We start from the raw sequence: 26,098 nt of genomic DNA, 5'->3' as shown, positions 1-26,098 counted from the left end.
GGCTTGAGCTGACTCTTGGAAGAGGAGCGAGAACTGGCAAAGGGCTTGGACTTTGGACGTCGATTACAAGGACTAATGAGTCCAATCTACCCTATAACTAAAAGAGATAGGTTTGGTTTAGGGTATCAGCCAACTTTAAAAGAAAAACTGAGAAGCATCAAGAAGAGTCAGGAATTGAGGAAGGCAAGATTGACTGGTGATGACCCAAGCTGAGAGCCCATGACATTCCCGCCATTAAGCAGCATTTTTCGTATCAGGAGGATATATGTTTCAAGGGACTTCGGGAAGCAGTAAAGTGATAGTTGAGAATGCCTTGGAGGACTTTGGCATTAATGTCATAACCGATGAGGAGTTCAAAGAAATGAGAGCTACGGGCATTTACCCTGCGCCACCAGGCTTTGTGTTGAACAACTGGACTACGGAGGAACTGCCTGTAGTTTACAAATCTTTTGCAGAGTAATTCACTAGAACTCTTCCCTATTGTTCATACCCTGGGACAGTAGGTGATTTGATGTAAAGGGTTAAGTTGTGTGTTTTTACTTGCTTTCAATAAAAGATGTGTTTTGATTGCCAAATGGTAAACATTTTTCATACATATCATTCTTGGTTGTATACGTATATATTATTTCTTTATATTTATTCATATAGGAAAAGATTCTCCCGTATGCATATATGTATATATATATATCTTCTCTTTCGTTATCCTTTCAGGAGCTCAGATATCAATGATACGAATGCTAATGACTCTGACCCGGAGATTGATTTCAAGATGCCCATATGTCAAGGGGAAGTCGAAGGTTGTGATGATGATGAGGGATGTGAGCTACCTTCAGAATTCCTAAAGTTGGTGGAACAGGAAGATAAGCAGATTCTACCTCACGAGGAGCTTACAGAGATTTTGAATTTAGGGACAGATGAGAATAAGAGAGAAGTAAAGATTGGTACCACTCTATCTGTTGAGGGGAGACAGAGTTTGATAGAACTACTTCAAGAATTCAAGGATGTATTTGCTTGGTCGTATGAAGATATGCCAGGTCTGGATACAGAATTGGTGGTTCATAAACTGCCAATAAAGCCTGATTGTAAGCTTGTACAATAGAAGCTGAGAAGAATGAGACCTGAGATGCTGCTCAAAATTAAAGAAGAAGTGAAGAAACAATTTGATGTCGGGTTTCTTACAGTGGCCAAATATCCTGAGTGGGTAGCAAATATTGTTCCAATACCAAAGAAGGACGGGAAAGTTTGAATGTGTGTCGACTATAAAGATCTTAATAGAGCTAGTCCGAAAGATAACTTTCCTTTCCCGCACATAGACACGTTGGTGTACAATACTGTCGGAAATTCCTTATTCTCATTTATGGATGGTTTCTCTGGCTACAATAAAATTAAAATAAACCCTGAAGATATGTAGAAAATAACGTTTGTCACTATGTGGGGGACGTTCTGTTATAAAGTCATGTCGTTCGGATTGAAGAATGCAGGACAACCTATCAGAGGGCCATGGTGACGTTATTTCATGACATGATGCATAAATAAATTGAAGTCTATGTTGATGATATGATTTTCAAGGCCAAGACGGAGGAGGAACATATCGAGAATTTGAGGAAGCTCTTTCAAAGATTAAAGAAGTGCCAACTAAAACTTAACCCAAGTAAGTGTACTTTTTGGGTGACGTCGGGAAAACTGTTAGGATTCGTAGTGAGCCGAAAAGGAATTGAAATAGATCCAGATAAAGTAAGAGCCATTCAGGATTTGCCACCCCCAAGAACACAGAAAGAGGTTCGAGGATTTTTGGGTAGATTAAATTATATCGCTCGGTTTATCTCGCAGTTGACCGAAAAATGTGATCCCATATTCTGTCTTCTTCGTAAGAATGTTTCAGGAGAATGGAGTGAGGATTGTCAAGAGGCTTTTGAGGCGGTAAAGAGATATCTTTCGAATACTCTGATCCTAGTGCCACCCATCCCAGAAAGCCTTTAATTCTTTACTTGTCAGTTTACGAAAATTCAATGGGATGTGTGTTGGGGAAACATGATCAAATTGAGAAGAGGGAGAGGGCTATCTATTATCTCAGTAAGAAGTTCACTGAGTGTGAGGCCAGATACTCACCAATTGAAAAGTTGTGTTGCGCTTTAGTGTGGGCTACCAGAAGACATAGACAATATATGTTGTATCATACTACTTGGCTCATATCCAAACTGGACCCCTTGAAGTATCCAATAGGTGTGCCTGCATTGTCTAGGAGATTAGCTCGTTGGCAAATCCTGTTGTCCGAATTTGATATCCAGTATGTAAGCCAGAAGTCAGTTAAAGGGAGCGTCATAGCATAATTCATTGCAAGTAGGGCTTCAGAAGAATATGAACTATTGAACTTCAATTTTCCAGATGAGGATTTAATGGCTATCTCGGAGGAAGAAACAGTTGCGCTCACTGGTAAATACTGGAAGATGAACTTTGATGGTGCTTCAAACGCTTTGGGGCATGGGATTGGGGCAATTTTAGTCTCACCAAATAAAGAGCATTATCCTTTTACGAGTCGACTCAATTTTGATTGTACAAACAATATGGCTAATATGAGGCTTGTGTTATGGGTCTTAGAGCAGCTATTGAACTCAAAGAAAAAATGTTGAAGGTATATGGGGATTCAGCTTTAGTAATTTACCAGCTCAGAGGAGAATGGGAAATGAAAGATCCCAAACTGGTGGAATACCGTAAATTAGTTTTGGGACTTATTGAAGAATTTGAAGAAGTGACTTTCAATTACCTCCCCAGAGAAGAAAATCAAATGGCGGACGCCTTGGCTACTTTGGCAGCGGCCTTTAAGATGAACGAGCATTCCAATATGATGCCTATTGAGATGAAGGCTTATGAGTATCCAGCCCACTGTTTTAAATTGAAGAAGAATATGATGGAAGACCTTGGTACTATGATATCTTCCAATACATACGATATCAAAGTTACCCCGAACAGGCAACTGAGAATGATAAAAGGACCATTAGAAGAATGACAGCGGGGTATGTGCTTAATGGTGAGACCCTATATAAGAAAAGCATAGACCAGGTCTTATTAAGGTGTGTGGACACTAAAGAAGATGAAATGATTCTTGAAGAAGTGCATGAAGGAATATGTGGCACCCATGCTAATGGGCATGTAATGGCCAGACAGATTATGAGATTTGGGTATTATTGGTCAACTATGGAAACTGATTGCATCGATTATGCCCGAAAGTGTCACAAATGTCAAATTTATGGGGATAGAATGCACACCCTCCTCATCTGTTGCATGTGATGACAGCTCCATGGTCGCTTTCTATGTGGGGCATGGATATTATTGGGCAAATTTTGCCGAAAGCGTCAAATGGCCATCGCTTCATTTTGGTAGCAATAGATTACTTCACCAAGTGGGTAGAAGCAGATTCCTATGCGAGTGTTACCCAGTCAACGGTATGTAAGTTTTTGAAGAAGGAAATCATCTGTAGATATGGCTTACCAGAGAGGATTATCTCTGACAATTCATTGAACTTGAACAACAAGATGATGAAATCTGTATGTGAGCAATTCAAAATAAAGCATCATAATTCCACGGTTTATCGCCCAAAGATGAATGGGGCAGTGGAGGCGGCTAATAAGAACATTAAGAGGCTTATAGAGAAGATGACTGAAACTTATAAAGATTGGCATGAGAAGTTGCCATTTGCTCTGTTTACCTATCGGACTTCTGTACGGACGTCAACTGGGGCAACTCTGTTTTCTCTAGTTTATGGGATGAAAGCTGTCCTCCCTATTGAAGTGGAAATTTCCTCGTTCCGGGTTTTATCGGAGGTGAAGCTAAATGAGGCAGAATGGGTACAGGCCAGATATGACCAATTGAATCTGATTGAAGAAAAGAGATTGAAAGCTATTTGTCACGGTCAGATGTACCAGAAGCGGATGATACGAGCACATGATAAGAAAGTTCGCCCTCGAGAAAACCACGAAGGAGATCTGGTGCTCAGGAGGATATTGCCCATTCAAAAGGATTTCCGAGGGAAATGGACGCCCAAGTGGGAGGGACCCTATGTTGTCAAGAAAGCCTTCTCTGGGGGAGCTTTGGTCTTAACGGAGATGGATGGGTCAGAATTACCCTATCCAGTGAATTCTGACGCAGTTAAGAAGTATTTTGCTTGAAAAAAAGGATAAAAAAATTAAAAAAACGAATAAAATGGAGAGTTCAAGATGAAAACTCGAAAATGGCGTCTTGAAACCAGAGGTGGTCTCGAGTTGAAAACCCACAAAGGGAAACTTGAGTTTTGTTCAAATTCGGGCATGGTGGAGGTTCTGAATTGATTTTGGAAGAAGAAAGAGCTCCTGACATGGGTAACAACAATTACAGTTGATGATCAAGATTGAGACTGAAGATTAATGAGTCTCAATAGAAACAACCAGGGGAGAAGTTGAATGCACATGAGATTCAATACTGGTTTACGGCATCCAGTAATGAGAGATTTTGGGATTCAGAAAGAGCTTCGCACTCTTAGGTGTCATCACAATTTTGGATATCCTTTTGACAGAAGCTACACTCGAGTCATTCTGACGACATGCCAGTTCAAAAGCATTTATGTTATTGATATTTGAAGACGCCTATCCTTTTTTCTTTTTTCCAATTAAAAGTTTGCCATGTAGTTGCCTAAAAATTCTCTGCATTTATATAAATAAAGAGACATTTGTCCTTTTCAATTCCCCTTTTACAAATATCTAATTTTGAAAAGGTTAAAACACACAGCTTAACTTGTAGAACATGAGATCTTTTTGTATTATTATGCAAAAGGTTTTGGAAAATGCAGGTATTCTGAAGCTAACATTGGTTTTAATAGGTGTGTTTGTATGATTAAGGAAAGTTAAAACTTTGGAATTCATAGAAAATCCCAGCCATTACTAAATGACCCAAAGATGTTGTCATTAATCAAGAAGATTGGTCAGGGGTACCGGCAGGCTTCAAGATAAAAAGTCAAAGTCCTTTCGAGCTGAAAGATTTGGTATTAAGAGTGTCAACTGGGGTGAACTGGTCAAATGCTCTATACCCGAAACGAATCCGAGTTCCATTCGAATCAAAGGAGATAATATTCCTTCAAAGAAGAAAATGCATTGAATTGCATAATTGCATACATCGTAGGCATGAATAGGGCCATGTCATTTAATGATGATTTAAATATTTACAGGTTCCCCAATGATAATTGAAGATTGAAGAGATTGAAGCATCAAGATTGTTTGAGTCTTATACTCTCTGAAGAAATAGGGAGCAGACACGATTGTTGAAGATTGTTCGAGTCTTATACTCTCTGAAGAAATAGGGAGCAGGCACGTTTGTTGAAGATTGTCTGATTCTTATATTCTCTGAAGAAATAGGGAGCAGACATGATTGTTGAAGATTGTTCGAGTCTTATACTCTCTGAAGAAATAGGGAGCAGGCACGTTCGTTGAAGATTGTTCGAGTCTTATACGCTCTGAAGAAATAGGGAGCAGGCACGTTCGTTAAAGATTGGTCAAGTCTTATACTCTCTAAAGAAATAGGGAGCAGACGCGGTTGATGAAGATTGATCGAGTCTTAAACTCTCTGAAGAAATAGGGAGCAGACGCGATTGATGAAGATTTTTCAAGTCTTATACTCTCTGAAGAAATAGGGAGCAGACGAGGTTGATGAAGATTGATCGAGTCTTAAACTCTCTGAAGAAATAGGGAGCAGACGCGGTTGATGAAGATTATTCGAGTCTTATACTCTCTGAAGAAATAGGGAGCAAGCACGTTCGTTGAAGATTGTTCGAGTCTTATACTCTCTGAACAAATAGGGAGCAGGCACGTTCGTTGATGATTATTCGAGTGCCTACTCCCTAAAGAAAGAGGGAGCGAACCCGTAAGCAGAAGATCGTTCGAGTTCCTACTCCCTAAAGAAAGAGGGGGCGAACCCGTAAACAGAAGATTGTTCAAGTTCTACTCCTTGAAGTGATAGAGAATGAACCTGTGTTTAAATGATTCTTTTCAAGTTACATTTATCCTGAAGTTGCAGTGAAACAGATTAATCTTTTGAGTTTTCCATAACCGAACAAAGTTTAACCATCTATTGATCTTTGCCCTGTTCTCGTCACACGACAATGAGCAAAGAGGGGCAGCTGTAGATGCTCATTTTGTCGGGTGTTCTTTTGAGTTCATATGCATATTTTTAATTATTTTCTTTTTTAGATTTTATTTAAGTTATAAGCTGATTAGTTGGCTTATATAGTGTTACGTGTTATATAGTAGTAATATATATGAATATATATATTATTATGAGTACATATAAATAATATAATACTAATATATATAAATATAAATAAATAATACTAACTACTACTTTATTTGTTTTGTTACAGTCCAAATTACAACCAGCTGGACCAAAGTGGCCCAAAAATTAGAATAATCAGGCTTGGATGTTCAAGCCCATTTGAAGAGGCCCTAAACCCATTAGGGTTTTCCCTTGAGAGGTTCCCAACGCGCACGCCATGGACCATTGGATCTATTTGTCATCCAATGGTCCAGATCGAAGGACCACTCTATGCCTAGAGCTGTTGAAGCCTACATCGTTGGATCTGATGAGATCCAATGGCTCTCAACGATCACAGAGTACCAAGACAGCACCCACCATGCATTCCTCGGTACAGCACGAAGCCACGCCTGTCGGCCATCCATCAAAACTGAGGTTACCGCCACCTTTGCCCGTGCTCACCATGTCCGAGCCGGTATTCTGCCCACCAAATAAACAGAACACGAGGAAGCAAAAACGAGGATTTTGACTAAAAAATAATGAGAAAGGAAAAAGGGGAGGGCCATTATCAGTGAGAAAATATAAAAACGAACCAACAACCAAAGGAAAAAGATCAGTAGTTATTACCCAACCAAAAAAACAGTCCAAAAAAAAGAATAAACCATCAGTCCAAAAAAAACGAAGAGGAGAACTTACCTCTTGAATCCAGGAGTTTTTGTTGCCTTTGCTAGGAACCCACGACCCGTGAGAAGGTGAACCCTTTATTTTTCATTATTTTCTAGTCATGCATGTCGATTTTAAGCCATGATTTAGGGATTTGATGGGTTTTAAGTAGATCTTAAGGGTTTGGTCAGAATCTAGGCCTTGGGGTTATGGTTTAGTGGATGAGAGGCTCGTTATCGGGGTAGCTTGGGAGGTGACAGTCGTGGTGGCTACCACAGTTGGGGTTGCGGCAGCTGAGGGTTTCGAATAGGGTTGGGAAGAGTTGAGAGAAATGACCGGGGGGGTCTCCATTTGGTTTAAGGCTGAAAGATAATAATGAATTAGGTTAAAGTTTCATCTAAAAAATCCCATATATTCGTGAAGCCAAACGACGTCGTTTCGCATGATGCCAAAACGACATCGTTTTGAGTCTGGGAGATGAAGCGTGTCCAGGGAGACTAGGGTTAATCATGTGAGAGGCCATCCTGGTTTTGTTTTATCTCATTTTGGTCCCTGAACTGAGCTTTGTTATATTTTTAATTTTGTATCTTAATTTTTAGTGCATTTCATTTTAGTCCAGATACAGGTTTTGTTTATTTTCGCACAAATTTGACATTGGATGTGTAATTTGACAAACTTTCATCTTGGTCCTGGAGTCAGCATCTTTTGTTCTCTTAATTTGGTTCCCGAAGTTTACATATATTTTATTTTAGTCCTCAAATCGTAGTTTTTCTTTTTTTTAATTTTGACTCTGTATGTTACGCATGTTACATTTCAGTCCTGTGTTGATAAGTTATGTTTTATTTTTTATTGTGGCTTGTAATTTAAATTATTTGACGATTCCATCCTCTAGTATGCTTGTTTAATTTCCTGTTTGTAACTTTCTACTGTCTTGGTCTTTTATGACAGCTTTTAATATGATTTTAAATTTTAAACATTAGACTTAACTTTATATAGTTTATTTTTAATGAATATGCATGTTATAGTATGTATCAATGTATCTTATGAGCACATTTTGATTAGGCAACATTTTAGTGAAGTAAGCATTTTTCTAGTAATTAATTGATAGAAACCCTTGTAAGGTATTATTGTGAATATAATAGGTTTAAAGCGTTAAGAATAAATAATTCCTTTTAAAAAAATATCGTAAATGCATGTGAATATTTTTTACAGACTTGGAAGTTTGTTTGAGTGTATGGCATTTTTTAATTAGTTTTCGTATGGTATCCTCATGAGCATAACTCGACATTATTACATAATTTGACTAAGGGTAATACTCTTTTAGTTTAAAATCGTTCTAAGTGGGTTGTCTTAACTGATTCGAGGTCCGCTTTTGACGATTTTAAACTAAAAGTGTATCCCATCAGTGACACATAAGAAATTGAGTTATCACTTTAAAATTTGGGAATGAAAGAAAAAGAAATGTTCGACTATTTAAATTTATCGAGAAAAGGTTGTTATAACTTATTTAAGATCTCGTCTCGATATTTTTAAATAATCGAACATTCTTTATCTTTCAAAAGGTTGGGTAATTTTAACTTAATTAAACTTTGGTGCATCTGAATATGGTGGAATATGTGTGTTATGGTTTTGTTGGGGATCATAAATCAAATTAAAATAGAACTTGTAAATTTCATTGCAAAGACGTTAATTAATCGACTAGGTATCGATTTAGGGCACTGTGGGGGTGCTAATCCTTCCCCACGCGTAACCGACTCCCGAACTCGAATTTTGGTAACGCGGACCTAAATTTGTTATTTTAATTAAACTTAATTTTTTATTTAAAATGGCAAAACGTTTTTGGGTGTCCAATCACACCCTAATCAAAGATTGGTGGCGACTCTTCGAACCATTTTCTTACTCGTAAATAAAATCCAAAATTTTCGAAACGAAAGGTTTGCCAAAATCGCATTGTTTTTAGTTAAAAATCAATCATAAAGAGGAATAATTAAAAAATGACGTGGTTTTCAAAATCTCGCTCCCCCTATTTTAAAAAAATCATTTCGACACATACTTTTATTGTCACTTTATTCAACTATTGATAATCTATGCATAAACCACATAGATTCATCTTTCTAATCGTCAGTAGCATATGTACTCCCTAAGGTGAAACACTCGGTCTGACAAAACCTTGTTCAATAAACTCTTGTAACTGAGCCTTTAGTTCTCTTAAGTTGGTCGAAGCCATTCGATACAAAACCTTATGAACAAGCTCAATACCCTGATAACGATCAATCTTAAATTCCACCTCTCGATCTGGAGGTAACTCAGGTTATTCATCTGAAAAGACATCTAAAAATTCTTGAACTATGGAAATATCATACAATGCTACTTTAGATACTTGAATATCTATCAAATTTTCTAGAAAAGTTGTACATCATTCTGGCATCATTTTCTTTGCAATCATTGTTGGTATCACATTGGGAGGTGATTTTTCTTTTTCACCAATCACTATAATTTCCAAATCCTCTGCATCTTTCTGAAATAATCGCTTCTTGTGACTTTTAACCCAACCATAATGCGAAGACAACCAACATATGCCTAATATGATCTTAAACTCGTCAAATGATAATTCCATCAGATTCATCAGGAACATAGCCCCTTGACTCCTTAACAAATATTTACTACATGTCCGACTCACACTTGCACCATGACCCACAGGGTTTATCGCTATCATATCACTTGAGATTAAGTTGAATAGAATACCTCTATTTTAAAATTCTTTATTTTCAATCTTGAGGTAATCTGGATAACTTTTTTGGATCCATTGAAAATATTCTCGAGTAGTTGAAACATTTTCCATCTCAACTATGAAAGTCTAAATGTCCACATTTTTCAATAAGGAGACATGACATCTTTGTAGCAATAACTTCATAGCTGTTAATGTTAAAATCACACTAGTAAACAAATTTACTCTTTTTCCTACCACTACGAACTCGAAACTTTTCAAGTTCTTGAAAATCAATCCCAATCTAAGCAATAATTCATTGTAGCATAGAAGGGGTAGACAATATATTCAGCAAACTTACCTTCACTAGGTAACTCTATCAACATTCATTATTTTATGTGATGACAATGTTGAATGCTATGCTATCGCATTATCAAGGGAACAAATCAATAACACTTGGATGAATGTTGGAGTATCTGTAATGGGCACATGAGTAAACACTATGGTGGTAATATACCCAAACACATTGCTTCAATTTGGTTCTAGGAACTTAAGGTCGACTTGTTTCTATTTTTTAAATTTTATTTAACTTTATTTATTTTATTAGTTTCAATTTCATTTCTTTTTAGGTCATACTTCGACATTGATCATCACACCATCAACCAACACATATTGTTTTTGCTTCACAACAGTCTAGAATATTGCTTCCCTTCTCTTATTTCTTTTTTATTCACTTTTTATTATTTTCTTTTTGCATGCATTGAGGATAATATACATTAGGTTTAGGGGTGTGTTGTCTAGATTATCTTGTGTGTTTAGTTTGTTTCTTATGTAGAGTTTCTTTTTTGCGATTATGAATGCATATTGTTTAGCATTAATTGCATGAGTTTAGCATTTTGTTACAACATATAGGAAATGGATTTAAGATTTTGCAAAATTAATATTAGGAAATCAATGAAGTTTATTTTCCATTAGAAAATTTTGATGATGACCAATGATATTGTATTGTGAAATGGTAAAGGAATGTTATGGAGACTTAGTAGAATTAGAGTTCATAGAATTTTTTTACACTATAGGTGCATGTTCTCAATGCTTAAAGATGTTAGAATTTTTTAAACTTTAAATATCATATCTTATTATGGAAAAGAAAATAAAAAGAAAAAATAAAAAAAATTATGGAATAAGTTAGAGAAGCTGGCAATAGCTCCAACATAGTCTTAGAGAATAACTTGGAATTTTCCAACATAGATTAAGATAGATTGTTGTAGCATTGAAAATCTTTAAATACGTACGCACAATTTTTCCAGTTTAACTAGGTATTGATTGGATTCACATAGCATGCACACTACTACACTTTATGAATTCTGAATTTGCTTAGTTGAATTTGCATTCCTTGAGTTAAGATCATATATGATATATGAACTGCTACAGTAGTACTCTGAGGGCTGGAAAATGAAATTGAAGAATTTTGTTGATTGGTTTCATGATATATTTTTCTATGGTAATGTTGTTAGTTTTACTAGTCGTGCATGTTGTCGCTTAAGGACAAGCAAACACTCAAGTATGGGGGTGTCATAACTCTCTAAAAGAGTTATTATCTAGAAGTTTTTTACCTAGGTTGAGCTTGAACTTTAATATCTTTAGGATCACTTTTATATTTTTATCATTTGTATCATGGTAGTGATTTGATAAAATTTGGGTAGATTTTATTGTTTTATGATATAAATTGGTACAATGGTTTTGTAGAATTGCTTGAAGATATAGAGGAAGTTGTGTGGTCGCTTGTAATTTTGTGTGGTCGCTTTTAATTTTGTGTGGTCGCTTGTAATTGTGTATGTTGGGGCACACAAATCTATGTTAGTATACACAATCGATGCAAGTAATATAGTAGTGAGTGAGTATCATCTCCATAGAGATTGGTGGGCTTTTAAAAGATTGACACAACTAGGAATATGTGTCGCAAACTAATCCTAAGTATCTAAATCTAATGATATAAACGGGAAAAATATGCAATGGCAAATGGTATGAACAAATGGAAAAAAAGGCCGAGGCAAGAAAAATTGTAAAGTGAAGTGAGCATAAATGTTTTGTCGAGGCTAGAAAAATATCCAAAGGTAAACAAATAAAAGTTGCTAAGCCTAAAGTTGTCAAAACTCTATAAATAGAATGGTAACCTCACACAATAAGAATTATAGCGGAGCACTTGGGTTGGATTTTCTATAGAAAGAAATTATTCTATGGATAAGATTATCTAGTATGATATGCTTATGTTGCCTGACATGATTTACTAAAATGTTCCTAAGAGCATCTCTAACAAGGAACCTGACAAACTATTGCTACGATAATACAAAGCGTAAACTACAACCCTTGGTTTGTTAAATTGTTGTTGTGGTAATACTCCACAGCGTAAACTGTAGTGCTAGCCTATCTACTCTAGCCTTTACCCTTCTTAGTCGAATGAATCCCTCTCCTTAGCTATAAGGTGGATTACAACCTCACCATTTTGGATTAGTTCCCTTGTTCATGTAGATCTAACCTAACTCTCTCGATATTAGGTATAAACTCCTACAAAAATGGAAATCTCTCAATAGCTCTTACAAAGACTATGAATGTTTTGTCGTGCACCAGGCAATCTCTCAAAAACTCTTAAGTGTCAAGGCAAAAAATTAAAATAGTGAACAAAATAACACTTAACAAAAACATACTTAATCATCCATTAACAGTAAAATAAAATATCATCCAAGCATTTCCAACGCCAAATAAAATAGTTTATGGTCTGGCTAACATCATCCTAAAATATTCATTAAGTACAAGCCCTTAGAAAAATAGAAAGTGAAGAACAAGGTAAGAAAAACTCCCATAACAGAGATCTACCGTGACATCAGACCACCTCCAAGTCTGCTCTAGCACACCAGCCTCTCTCGAGTGCCTGGCCGCTGCTTCGACAAAGTCTGGATATGGAAGACACTAAGGACAAACTATAGGGGAAGTGGAAAAGAGATATTGCAGCTGCCTTTCTCCAAGCCTTTCTTCTAGGGTATATTCTCCCTCTCCCCTTTTTTCTTCTCTTCCTTTTTTTATGGAGAGGTATAATGAGATATTTTTAGTAGAAATTTCTAGGGTTTAGTGCTTTTGGAAATTCTCAAAATACCCTTGGTTTCATATCCACTGTGTGAATAAATTGACAGATAGAAGTGGTCCCAAATTCTTAGCAGGGGCAGTGGTTCACGTGAGGTACATTCTACAGCTAGTCATGTGACGTCAGTAATTTTGACTTATATTGTGTCAGACTGGCGAGCTAAAACTTGCCATGTCAAGAAAATTTGTTCCTCAATGTTGTCTTTTTCTGTTCCACTGACCTTATCAAATTAATTTGTCTCAGAAAATAAAATCTTCCTCAGTCATATCTTGCATCATCACAACCAACAAACAACCTTTCTCCACAGCAACATCAGTTTTATCAAATAAACTTTTCCTCAGAAAACATATCCACAACATGCAAATATGTCCTAAATGAAACTATATGCAATTAAAATGCTATGTCAATGGCATTTAGAAAACCAATAACTTAAGTAAAAAGACCTAAAATATAGTCTTTTATGGAGTTATCACACCCCAAACTTAAGTTATTGCTTGTCCTCAAGCAATGAATAATGAGCATTAGAAAAATGAAATTCTATGGCAAAGTTTAAATCAAGACAATCATGTAGTTTAAAGTTTCAGCCCTCAGAACAAGTTTGGCCTCAACATGCTAGACTGAACGAGAAGTCAGTTACCTTTCCCTAGGTTAAGACTCTTTGTTAGTGTGTGTGCGTGATTGTATCTAGTCTATGCTTAACAAATTTAGAAAAATCCTAGGAGAGTTCTTTTCGATTGCCAATGTATAAAATTATTCATTAAGCACAACTTCACTCCTGTTTATTCAACATGTAACTTTAGTTTTTTACAATGCTTCAAGCAGAGTCAGCTCATCACACCTACTCTTCAATACTCTAGGTTAAAGAGAGCAACCCTTTCACCCTCAAGTTAGTCAGATAGAGCCATATCGTGATTGGTTTCATACACTCATGTGTCAATGCTATAATTTATTTAAGGGGGTTTCTAGGTAATGTCGATGCATAGAGGAGTGTCCCTCTACAGTTATATCTAGGCATTTATTTGCAATTCAACAAAAATCAACACGCTAAGGAGTTTAACTTAATTTTTTCAATCATTTGATGCCATGACGCGCAAAAGTTATATCCTAAGTTTTTTCTAAGTACCTTAAGCATAGAAAACATATAGTCGCGTTAAAAGAATCCCAAATAATCAAGTCCTAAGGTTAGTTCTACCCTCCTTAACAATCATGTATAATTATTCTGGCCAATGCAAAAAAAATCATCATCAGACAACATCAACATATTCCAAATAGCTAGTTTAATTATAACTAATGCCATAAAAAATTCTATTGAACATTATCAATGCAAATGACTAAGTATGAACAATACCTCCCCAAAACTTGAGGGGAACATTGTCGGTAATGCATGAACACTAAACTAAAAATGAAATACAGTGCAAGGTATTTTGACTAACATCTATTTTGATGGTGGTGGGGTTGTTTTGCACAGATTCCTCAGGTTGAGAAGTTCAAACGTGATTGATTGTCCTCTTCAGGCGATGCTTGGTCATAGGTGTTGTAATTCACCGTGGCAACTATACAGATGGGTGGACATCATCAGTAATGTCATTGTTTGTGCCAACATCAATTAAGTCTTCTTTCTAAGTGCGTGCAACATCCATAGGGGTTTTACCCTTTTAAGCATGTTCTTCTAAAAAACTAATATTAAAACTAAATAAAGAAATAAAGCAAAGAAAAAAAACATAAAAAAATTTGCAATGACAAAATAAATAAATAAAAAGAGTGGAAGGGATGCAAATTCCAAACATCCTGAATTGATATGGTAGTTTTTTCACGTTCGATCGAAGCACCAATATATACCAAAATGCACCTCACATATAACAGTTCCACCTTCAAAATATATTTCCCTGGCGTTTTGTGTCTTTTACATCTAAATTGTAGGACCTTTGCAGTAGTCCTCTCTCCTTCAAAGTGCTCTTCATATGATGTTGAATGGTAGTTGAATAAGGTTTCTTCATTATGCTTCTTCAACCTTGAGGGAGGAGTGGAGGGGCTTGACTTCTTCTGCTGTAGGTGGGGTGAAACTTTTGTCGTGGAAATTAATTTTCCTCCATTAATATGATAACTTGTTGAACCCTTGTCATTTTCCTCCTTCTTAGGTAACTCATCTTGTTCAACAGGTTTAGCTTGACTTTCAGATTCTTCATATGTATTGTCGTGGTAAGAAATTTCTTCTTCTTCCCCCCAAACTTATCTTCCAGAATAATTTGGGTGTCAATCCTCAGTGAGAGCATTGTATTGATCTTTTCCAAGAGGCTTAGTGACCTCAGTATCACTAGGGAGGCTTCCTCGCTGGCGAGAATGTAATGTCATGGAATTTTGGCCTACTTGGTTCTCCGATGCTCTCGAATATGATCTATGACTTTGTAATAAAGTTGTTTGCATTGCAACAGAGTTCCCTAGTTCTTGATTGTTGACGAGTGTTCATGCATTAAGGCCTTTGTTGAAGCCTTGAAATATTTTGTCGAATCCATAAAATCTTGCAGTGAAGCTTCAAAGGAATTAGATTTTGAGGAAGATGTTGAACCCTTGTTAATATTTTTTCAGGGCATCTGTTGATGTTGAAAATTTGTAGGTTTCAAAATATTTTTTTGTAGCCTGCTAAGGTTCCCTACATGGCTGTTGTTAGTCCCTTGATTACCCCAAGAAAAATTTAGATGCTGATGCCATCCAAGGTTATAGGTATTAGAGTAGGGGTTGTTGTTGCTTCTATTAAAATATCCCACGAAATTGATAGACTCCTAATTTTTTGGGCATTTACTTTCATGATGGTTACTGTGACAAAAATTGCATGATGAGTTGTTTACCTTAACTTTCTTTACCTCGTTGGAATGCTACAAATTTTTAACATATTTTTTATGGAAAAAGTTGGGAAAACACTAAATCCTTGGCAGCAAGTTCAAATGTCCCAGACATTTTCCTTCGGGTTCCTAGCCTTGTAGATGGGAATTGATAATCGTTATTGGCTATCTTAACAAGGTTGTCAAATAATTTCTCAGGGGATTTGTCAAGCAAAATACCATTCGTTAAGGCATCAAACATCATGCTAGTGGGTGCGTTGACTCCATTGTAGAACATCACAACTAAGTCCAGTCGAGGAATCCATGATTGGTGCACTTATGAAGAAAACTTTTGTATCAGTCCCAACACTCATACATAGACTCTTCATCACCTTGGAAAAATTATTTATGTCATTCCTATGATGGTAGTTCATATTGGGTGGATTATGCCCTAGAAAAAATTATTTGCATAAGTCTACCCATGACCTTATAGAGCCGGAAGGTAGTCCATTAAGCCATGACTAGGCGTGATCCTTCAAATAATATGGAAATAACTTCAATTTCATCACATCTTCATGCACACCTTATTGTCGAAAGGAGTCACAAACCTCAAAAAATACTCTAACATGCTTACATCCTCATGAGGAGCACCACTAAATTATCCAATCATGTCTAACATGTTAAACATAACCGGTTTGAGCTCGAAGTGAGATACTTGAATCTTGGGAGTTACAATAGCAGGTCTTAGGTTGTCCAAGGTGGGATCTAAGTGATCCTTAATAGTTTGTGGTCTTGTAAAAGTCTTTGCATTTTTAATTATTGTGACATTTAATTCTTTAGGTTCCTCCACATCATTTTGAAATTCATATATAGTTATTTGAGTTCCTTCAACACATATTCTTTGACATAATTTTTTTTATATGAGGTTGAAAATGAGATAATGGTTTCTTGGGACTTCTACAAGTCATGCAACCGCACAAAATCTGAAAAGGGTAAATAAAAATAACGAATAAATCCATAAATAAAAAATAATAAAAAAAGGATAATGCTATAACAAAACTTTTAAAAAACCAATTTCCAATCCCAAACAACGGCGCCAAAAACTTGATCGCGTGTAAATATGTGTGTTATGGCATGCAAATCTATACATGTATACACAATCGATGCAAGTAACATAGTAGTGAGTGAGTATCGTCTCCACATGGATTGTAGGGCTTTTAAAAGATTGCTACATCTAGGAATAGGTGTAACTAACCAATCTTAAGTATCTAAGTCTAATGACATAAAGAAGGAAAATATGAAGTGGCAAATGGTATGAACATATGGAAAAACATGGCAAGGCAAGAAAAATTTTAAAGTGAAGTGAGCAGAAAAGTTTTGTCGAGGCAAGAAAAATATGCAAAGGTAAATAAATAAAAGTTGCTAAGGCTAAAGTTCTTAAAACTCCGTAAATAGAATGAAAACCTCACACAATCAGACTTCTAACGGAGCACTTGGGTTTGATTTTCTACGGAAATAAATTATTCTATGGCGAGGATGATCTAGTATGATATGCTTATGTTGCCCGACAGGATTTAATAAAGTGTTCCTACGAGTATCTCTAAAACGAAACCTGACAAACTATTGTTACGGTAATACTACTCAACGTAAACTATTTCTCTTGGTTTGTTAAACTGTTGTTGTGGTAATACTCCTCAGCGTAAACTGTAGTGCTAGCCTATCTACACAAGCATTTACCCTTCTTAGTTGAATGAATCCCTCTCCTTATCCCTAAGGCAGGTTAGAATCTCACCATCTCTCTCGATATTAGGTATCGACTTCTAGAAAAATGGCAATCTCTCAAAAGCTCTTACAAAGAGTAGGAGTGTTTTGTCGTGGCTCCAGGAAATCTCTCGAAAGCTCTTACAGTGTCTAAGCAAAAAATTAAAACCGTGAACAAAACAACACTTAACAAAAACATACTTAATCATCCATTATAGTAAAACAACACAAAATAAAAAAAGTTTATGGTGTGGTTAGCATCATCCCAAAAATATTCATTAAGTACAGGCCCTTATAAATAACTTGGAATGTTCCAACTTAGATTAAGATAGATTGTTGTAGCATTGAAAATCTTTAAATAAGTACGCACAATTTTCCCAACTTAACTAGCTATTGATTGGATTCACCTATCCTGCACACTACTACACTTTATGAATTCTGAATTTGCTTAGTTGTAATTGCATTCCTTGAGTTAAAATCATATATGATATATGAACTGCTGCAGTAATACTCTGAGGGCCGAAAAATGAAATTGAAGAAAATTGTTGATTGGTTTCATGATATATTTTCCTATGACATTGTTGTTAGTTTTATTAGTCGTGCACGTTGTTGCTTAAGGACAAGCAAACACTCAGGTTTGGGGTGTCATAACTCTCTAAAAGAGTTATTATTTAGTATTTTTTATCGAGGTTGAGGTTGAACTTTAGTATCATTAGGATCATATTAGGATCACTTTTATATTTTTATCATTTGCATCATGGTAGTGATTTGATGAAATTTCGGTTGATTTTAGTGTTTTATGATGTAAATTGGTACACTGGTTTTGTAGAATTGCTTGAAGATATAGAGGAAGCCGTGTGGTTGCGTGAAATATGTATATCGTGGCACACAAATCTATGTTAGTATACACAATCGATGCAAGTAATATAGTAGTGAGTGAGTATCATCTCCACAGGGATTGGTGGACTTTTAAAAGATTGCTACAACAAGAATATGTGTCACTAACTAATCCTAAGTATCTAAATCTAATGATATAAACAAGGAAAATATGCAGTGGAAAATGGTATGAACAAACGAAAAAAAGATGGTCGAGGTAAGAAAAATTATTAAGTGAAGTGAGCATAAAAGTTTTGTCGAGGCTAGAAAAATATGCAAAGGTAAACAAATAAAAGTTGCTAAGCCTAAAGTTGTGAAAACTCTGTAAATATAATGGCAACCTCATACAATCAGACTTATAATGGAGCACTTGGGTTTGATTTGCTACATAAAGAAATTATTCTATGGATAATACTATCTAGTATGCTATGCTTATGTTGCCTGACATGATTTACTAAAGTGTTCCTAAGAGCATCTCTAACAAGGAACCTGACAAACTATTGCTACGGCAATACAAAGTGTAAACTATAACCCTTGGTTTGTTAAATTATTACTGCGATAATACTCCACAGTGTAAACTATAGAACTAGCCTATCTATTGAAGCATTTACCCTTCTTAGTCGAATGAATCCCTCTCCTTATCTATAAGGCAGATTAGAACCTCACCATTTTGGATTAGTTCCCTTGTTCACATAAATCTAACCTAACTCTCTCGATATTAGGTATAAACTCCTAGAAAAATCGTAATCTCTCAAAAGCTCTTACAAAGACTATGAATGTTTTATCGTGGCACCAGCAATCTCTCAAATGCTCTTACAGTATCAAGACAAAAAATTAAAATAGTGAACAAAACAACACTTAACAAAAACATACTTAATCATCCATTAACAGTAAAATAAAATACCATCCAAGCATTTCCAACGCCAAATAAAACAGTTTATGGTGTGGCTGACATTATCCTAAAATATTCATTAAGTACAAGCCCTTAGAAAAATAGAAAGTGAAGAACAAGGGAAGAAAAACTCCCATAACAGAGATCTACTGTGACATCAGACCACCTCCAAGTCTGCTCTAGCACACCAGCCTCTCTTGAGTGCCTGACTGTTTCTTCGACAAAGCCTGGATATGGAAGACACTAAGGACAAACTATAGGGGAAGTGGAAAAGAGATGTTGCAGATGCCTTTCTCCAAGCCTTTCTTCTAGGGTATATTCTCCCTCTCCCCTTTTTTCTTCTCTTCCTTTTTTTTTATGGAGAGGTATAATGAGATATTTTTAGTAGGAATTTCTAGGGTTTAGTGCTTTTGGAAATTCTCAAAATACCCTTGGTTTCATATCCACTGTGTGAATAAATTGACAGTTGGAACTAGTCCCAAATTCTTAGCAGGGGCAGGGGTTCACGTGAGGTACATTCCATAGCTAGCCATGTGATGTCAGCAATTTTGTCTTATTTTGCGTCAGACTGGCGAGTTAAAACTTGCCTTGTCAAGAAAATTTGTTCCTCAATGTTGTCTTTTTCTATTCCACTGGCCTTATCAAATTAATTTGTCTCGGCAAATAAATTCTTCCTCAGTCATTTCTTGCATCATCACAAACAACCCTTCTCCACAACAGCATCAGTATTATCAAATAAACTTTGCCTATGCAAAACATATCCACCACATGCGAATATGCCCAAAATGAAACTATATGTAGTTAAAATGCTATGTCAATGGATTTTAGAAAACCAATAACTTAAGTAAGAAGACGTAAAATATAGTATTTTTATGAAGTTATCACACCCCCAAAATTAATTTTTTGCTTGTTCTCAAGCAATGAATAATGAGCATTAGAAAAATGAAATTCTATGGCAAAGTTTAAATCAGGACAATCAAGTGGTTTAAAATTTCAGCCCTCAGCAACAAGTTTGGCCACAACATGCTAGACTGAACGAGAAGTCAAGTACCTTTCCCTAGGCCAAGACTCATTGTTAGTGTGTGAGCGTGATTGTATCTAGTCTATGCTTAACAAATTTAGAAAAATCCTAAGAGAGTTCTTTTGGATTGCCAAGGTATAAAATTATTCATTAAGCACAACTTTACTCCTGTTTATTCAACATATAACTTTAGTTTTTTACAATGCTTCAAGGGAAGTCAGCTCATCACACCTACTCTCCCACGTTATTGGTGAAAGAGAGCATACATTTCACCCTGAGTTAGTCAGGTAGAGTCATATCATGATTGGTTTCATTCACTCATGTGCTAATGCTGTAATTTACTTAAGGGGGTTTCCATGCAATGCCGATGCATAGCGGAGTAACCCTCTATAGTTATATCGAGGCATTTATTTTCAACTCAACAAAAATCAACACGCTAAGGAGTTCAACTTTATCTTTTCAATCATTTGATGCCACGACACAAAAAGTTATATCCTAAGTTTTTTCTAAGTACCTTAAGCATAGAAAACATATAGTCATGTTAAAAGAATCACAAATAATCAAGTCCTAAGGTTGGTTCTAACCTCTTCAACAATCATGTATAATTATTCTGGCCAAGGCAAAAAAAAATCATCATCGGCCAACATCAACTTATTCCAAATAACTAGCTTAATCATAACTAATGCCATAAAAAATTCTACTGAACATTATCAATGCAAATGACTAAGTATGAACAATACCTCCCCAAAAATTGAGGGAAACATTTTTGATATTGCATGAAGACTAAACTAAAGATGAAATACAATGCAAGGTACTTTGACTAACATCTATTTTGATGGTCGTGGGGTTGTTTTGCACAGATTCCTCAGGTGGAGAAGTTTAAACGTGATTGGTTGTCCTCTTCAGGCGATGCTTGGTCAAAGGTATCACAATTCACCGTGGAAATTGTATAGATGGGTTGACATCATCGGTAATGTCATTGTTTGTGCCAACACCATTTGAGTCTTCTTTCTAAGTGCGTGCAACATCAATAGGGGTTTTACCCTTTTAAGCATGTTCTTCTAAAAAAATAATATTAAAATAAAATAAAGAAATAAAGCAAAGAAAAACAAACACAAACAAAAAAAAAATTGCAATGACAAAATAAATAAATAAAGAGGATGGAAGGGATGAAAATTCCAAACATCCTGAATTGATATGGAAGTTTTTCCACGTTCGATCGAAGCACCAATATAGACCAAAATGCTCCTCACATATAATAGTTCCACTATCAAAATATATTTCCCTGGTGTTTCGTGACTTTCACATCTAAATTATAGGACCGTTGCAATAGTCCTCTCTCCTTCAAAGTGCTCTTCATATGAAGCTGAATGGTAGTGGAAAAAGATTTCTTCATTATACTTCTTCAACCTTGAGGAAGGTGTGGAGGGGTCCTGATTTCATCTGTTGCAGGTGGGGGTGAAACTTTTGTCGTGGAAATTAATTTTCCTCCATTAATATGATAACTTGTTGAACCCTCGTCATTTTCCTTCTCCTTAGGCAACTCATCTTGTTCAATAGTTTTAACTTGACTTTCAGATTCTTCATATGTAATGTCGTGGTGAGAAATTTCTTCTTCTACCCCTAAACTTATCTTCCAGATTAATTTGGGTGTCAATCCTCTGTGAGCGCACTGCATTGCTCTTATCCATGAGGCTTAGTGACCTCAGTATTACTAGGGAGGCTTCCTTGTTGGCAAGAATGTAATGTCAAATTTAGCCCACTTGGTTCTCTGATGATCTCAAATATGATCTATGACTTTGTAATAAAGTTGTTTGGCTTTGCAACAGAGTGCCCTGGTTCTTGATTATTGACAAGTGTTCATGCATTAAGGCCTTTGTTGAAGCCATGAAATCTTTTTTTGAAGCCATAAAATCTTGCAGTGAAGCTTCAAAGGAATTAGATTTTGAGGAAGATGTTGAACCCTTGTTAATATTTTGTCAGGGCATTTGTTGATGCTGAAAAATTATAGGTTTCAAAATATTTTGTTGTGGCCTACAAGGTTCCCTATATGGTTGTTGTTAGTCCCTTTATTACCCCAAGAAAAATTTGGATGCTGATGTCATCCAGGGTTATAGGTATTAGAGTAGGGGTTGTTGTTGCTTCTATCGAAATTACCCACGAAATTGATAGACTCCTAATTTTCTAGACATTTACTTTCATGATGGTTACTGTGACAAAAATTGCATGATGAGTTGGTTACCTTGACTTCCTTTACCTCGCTGGAATGCTACAATTTTTTTAACATATTTGTTATGGAAGAAAGTTGGGAAAACACTGAATCCTTGGCACCAAGTTCAAATGCCCCAGACACTTTCCTTCCGATTCCAAGCCTTGTAGACGGGAATTGATAATCGTTGTTGGCTATCTTATCAAGGATGTCAAATGATTTCTCGAGTGATTTGTCAAGTAGAATACCATTCTTTGAGGAATCAAACATCATGCTAGTGGGTGTGTTGACTCCATTTTAGAACATCACAACTTGAGTCCAGTCGGGGAATCCATGATTAGTGCACATATGGAATGCAAATCTATACAAGTATACACAATCGATGCAAGTAACATAGTAGTGAGTGAGTATCGTCTCCACATGGATTGGAGCGCTTTTAAAAGATTGCTATATCTAGGAATAGGTGTCACTAACTAATCTTAAGTATCTAAGTCTAATGACATAAACAAGGAAAATATGGAGTGGCAAATGGTATGGACAGATGGAAAAAATATGACGAGGCAAGAAAATTATTAATGTGAAGTGAGCAGAAAAGGTTTGTCGAGGCAAGAAAAATATGCAAAGGTAAACAAATAAAAGTTGTTAAGGCTAATGTTGTCAAAACTCTGTAAATAGACTAACAACCTCACATAATCAGACTTCTAACGGAGCACTTGGGTTTGATTTGCTACGGAAAGAAATTACTCTATGGCTAGGATGATCTAGTAAGCTATGCTTATGTTGCTCGATAGGATTTACTAAAGTGTTCCTACGAGCATCTCTAACATGAAACCTGACAAACTATTGCTACGGCAATACTACTCAACGTAAACTATAGCCCTTGGTTTGTTAAGTTATTGTTGTGGTAATACTCCTCAGCGTAAACTGTGTCGCTAGTCTATCTACACAAGCATTTACCCTTCTTAGTTGAATGAATCCCTCTCATTTTCTCTAAGGTGGGTTAGAATCTCACCATCTTGAATTAGTTCCCTTGTTCACGTAGATCTATTCTAACTCTCATATATTAGGTATCGACTTCTAGAAAACTCCTTGGGCATAAAAAAGGATAAAAAAATTAAAGATATTTTCCTACCAAGCTGTCTAGCCACACGTGAATACTCTCCCCAATTATCCTTGTGAGGACCACATGCCAACCTACCCTACCCCTCACATGAAATAAACAATATAATATGATGTAAATGGAAATTTTGGAATTCAACCCTAAAAATCCCATTGGTAAAAATAACTAAAGATACCCTAAACGAAGAGAGATTTAGAGGGTGAAATAAGCTAAACAATAATGGTGGCAGCACAAAGTTTCTATTTTTTTCCTTTTCCTTTCTATTCGTGGTGTCTTCCACAACTGAGATTTACGGGATATCAGCTAGGCCTTTGACAAAAGATAAGTTTCTAAGGCGGTTCAAGGCTAAGGGTCAAGCTCACAGCTGCTCACGTGTTTGGGGATTTCTCTTCTCCTTTTTTACTTTTCATTTATGTTTTCTTATGGGTTATATGTAATGGAACAAATGATGATGATGGACGATCTGAACCCTGCCATGAACTAACTTATTTGGTGTGAGTTTTATTTGGATTTTTATCTTTGTTTTGAATGGATGGTTGATTTTTTCATGTTAAAATTGCTTGCTTTGCTCATTGTGCAATTGTTTGAATACTTATTATTTTAAGATCTTTCGAGGGTTAGCCATTTTTTAGGTTTGGATTTATGATCGAGAAAGTTAAGCTATACCAACATGAACAATGGAGCTAAGTTGATAAGCAATGCTCTAACCTATCTTAGAGATAAGGAGAAGGTTTCAATGACTAAAAGAGTTAACCCTTAGTCGTTGTAATTTATGCTGACAGGTAGTAGCATTTTCCTTATTAGATTCCTTACTAAAGATAGCCTAGTAAAACTATAGCAAACCCTATCGAGCAGCAAAACCATGGAAACTGTAAATCATTCTAGAGAAAAAGTATAAGATTAATTTGCAAGCCCAGCCATTTATCCCCATTGTAGCTTGTTTGTGAGAGGTTGTCAAGTATATCTTATTTCATACTCCAGAGTTCAATGTTACTTTGTATTAGCACTTTTACAATTTTGTCACAACATTTTGTCTCACACTTCAATACCTTGCCACAACATTTTGTACTACATATTTTCTACTTTGCCATAGAATCCTTTCTCAATTGTTTATACCATTATATATCTATATTTAGTTATAATTAAGTGCCAAAGCTAACTCAAAGTCCCTCCAATCCTTGTGGAGACGATACTCACTCACTACTATATTACTTGTTTGATTGTGTATACTTGCATATATTTGCGTGCCATAGCATGGTACATTCACACATGCAACAAGTTTTTGTCATTGTTGTCGGGAATTGGCAATTGGTCTTTTAAATTTAGTGATTGCACTATTTTATCTTTCTTTTTGTATAGACTAACTTGTTATTTTTTTACCTTTTGTTGGAGTTTTGTTATTGCATGACCCAAAAAAAATTGAGGAACCATTGTATTTTTTGGTACATGAAATTGAACACCTTTTTGTTCAAAGAAAAAGAGTCATGTACGGAGTTCCAAAATGAGGAGGTCAACAAGTTGAGGATCCTGCAGATGAAAATCCTACAGTAACTTTTAATGATGGAGTGATAGATTGATTGAGAGTGATTGGAGATCAATTAGATCCTATGTTGGATGATCTCAACACTAGGATTGTAGCTCCAGAGATTCAGGCAGCTTACTTTAAGCTTAAACAAATCATGTTCAACATATTTAACTCTATAGGACAATTTGGTGGCATTCCTCATTAAGATGCAAGGTAACATATTTTTGCATTCTTTGAGGTTTTTGATTCCTTTTGGTAGCAGGGTGTACATGAGGATGTGTTGAAGCTCAATCTATTTCCTTATACATTACATGACCGAGAAAGGGCTTGGATTAGTAGAGTTCCATCCAGTTCGATAAAATCTTGGCATGACATTTGTAAAATCTTTTTATTGCAGTATAATCTGGCCAACATGAACACTCAATTAAGGAATGACAGCATCTTTTCGACAAGCTGATGATGAGTCAATGCATGAGTGTTGAAACCAATATAAGAATCGCTTTGCAAGTGCACCAACCATGGATTTTAATATTGGACACAAGTTATGATGTTCTATAATGGTGTGAACGTTCCCACATATGTGATGTTAGATGCTTCAACAAACAAAACTTTCCTAGAAAAGTCACCTGAAGAAGCTTTTGCATCCTTGATAGGATAGTCAAACAATGGTTATCAACTTCTTTCTTCAAGGCTAGAAACATGGAGAAAGGTTTCGGGAACATTTGAGTTGGATGTTAAGGAATCAGTGTCCGCCCAACTCTCTGTTATCACGAACATGTAGAAAAATCTCCAAAGTTCTAGTGAGGTGAAAGAAGTATTGGTGGCTAGTTCTTCATATGTATTATCTCGTGGAAATCATCATGTGAGTGAATGCCCTGAAAATTATGAATCTGCCAATTATGTGGGGAACTTCAATATGAACAAAAACCACAACAACCCTTACTCGAACACCTACAACCCAGGAGGGCATCAACATCCTAATTTTTTATAGAGAAATTAGGGAGCCACAAATGCTAGTAGCTCAACTCGATAATAAAATTTTATTGAACTCCTATGTTTTTATTCTATTATGCCATGGAAAAATGCCAAC

The sequence above is a fragment of the Hibiscus syriacus genome, unplaced genomic scaffold (assembly GCF_006381635.1).
Source record: "Hibiscus syriacus cultivar Baekdansim isolate YM2019G1 unplaced genomic scaffold, ASM638163v2 tig00111463_pilon, whole genome shotgun sequence".
In the NCBI taxonomy this organism is placed as follows: domain Eukaryota; kingdom Viridiplantae; phylum Streptophyta; class Magnoliopsida; order Malvales; family Malvaceae; genus Hibiscus; species Hibiscus syriacus.
Note: the sequence above shows the minus strand (reverse complement) of the source record.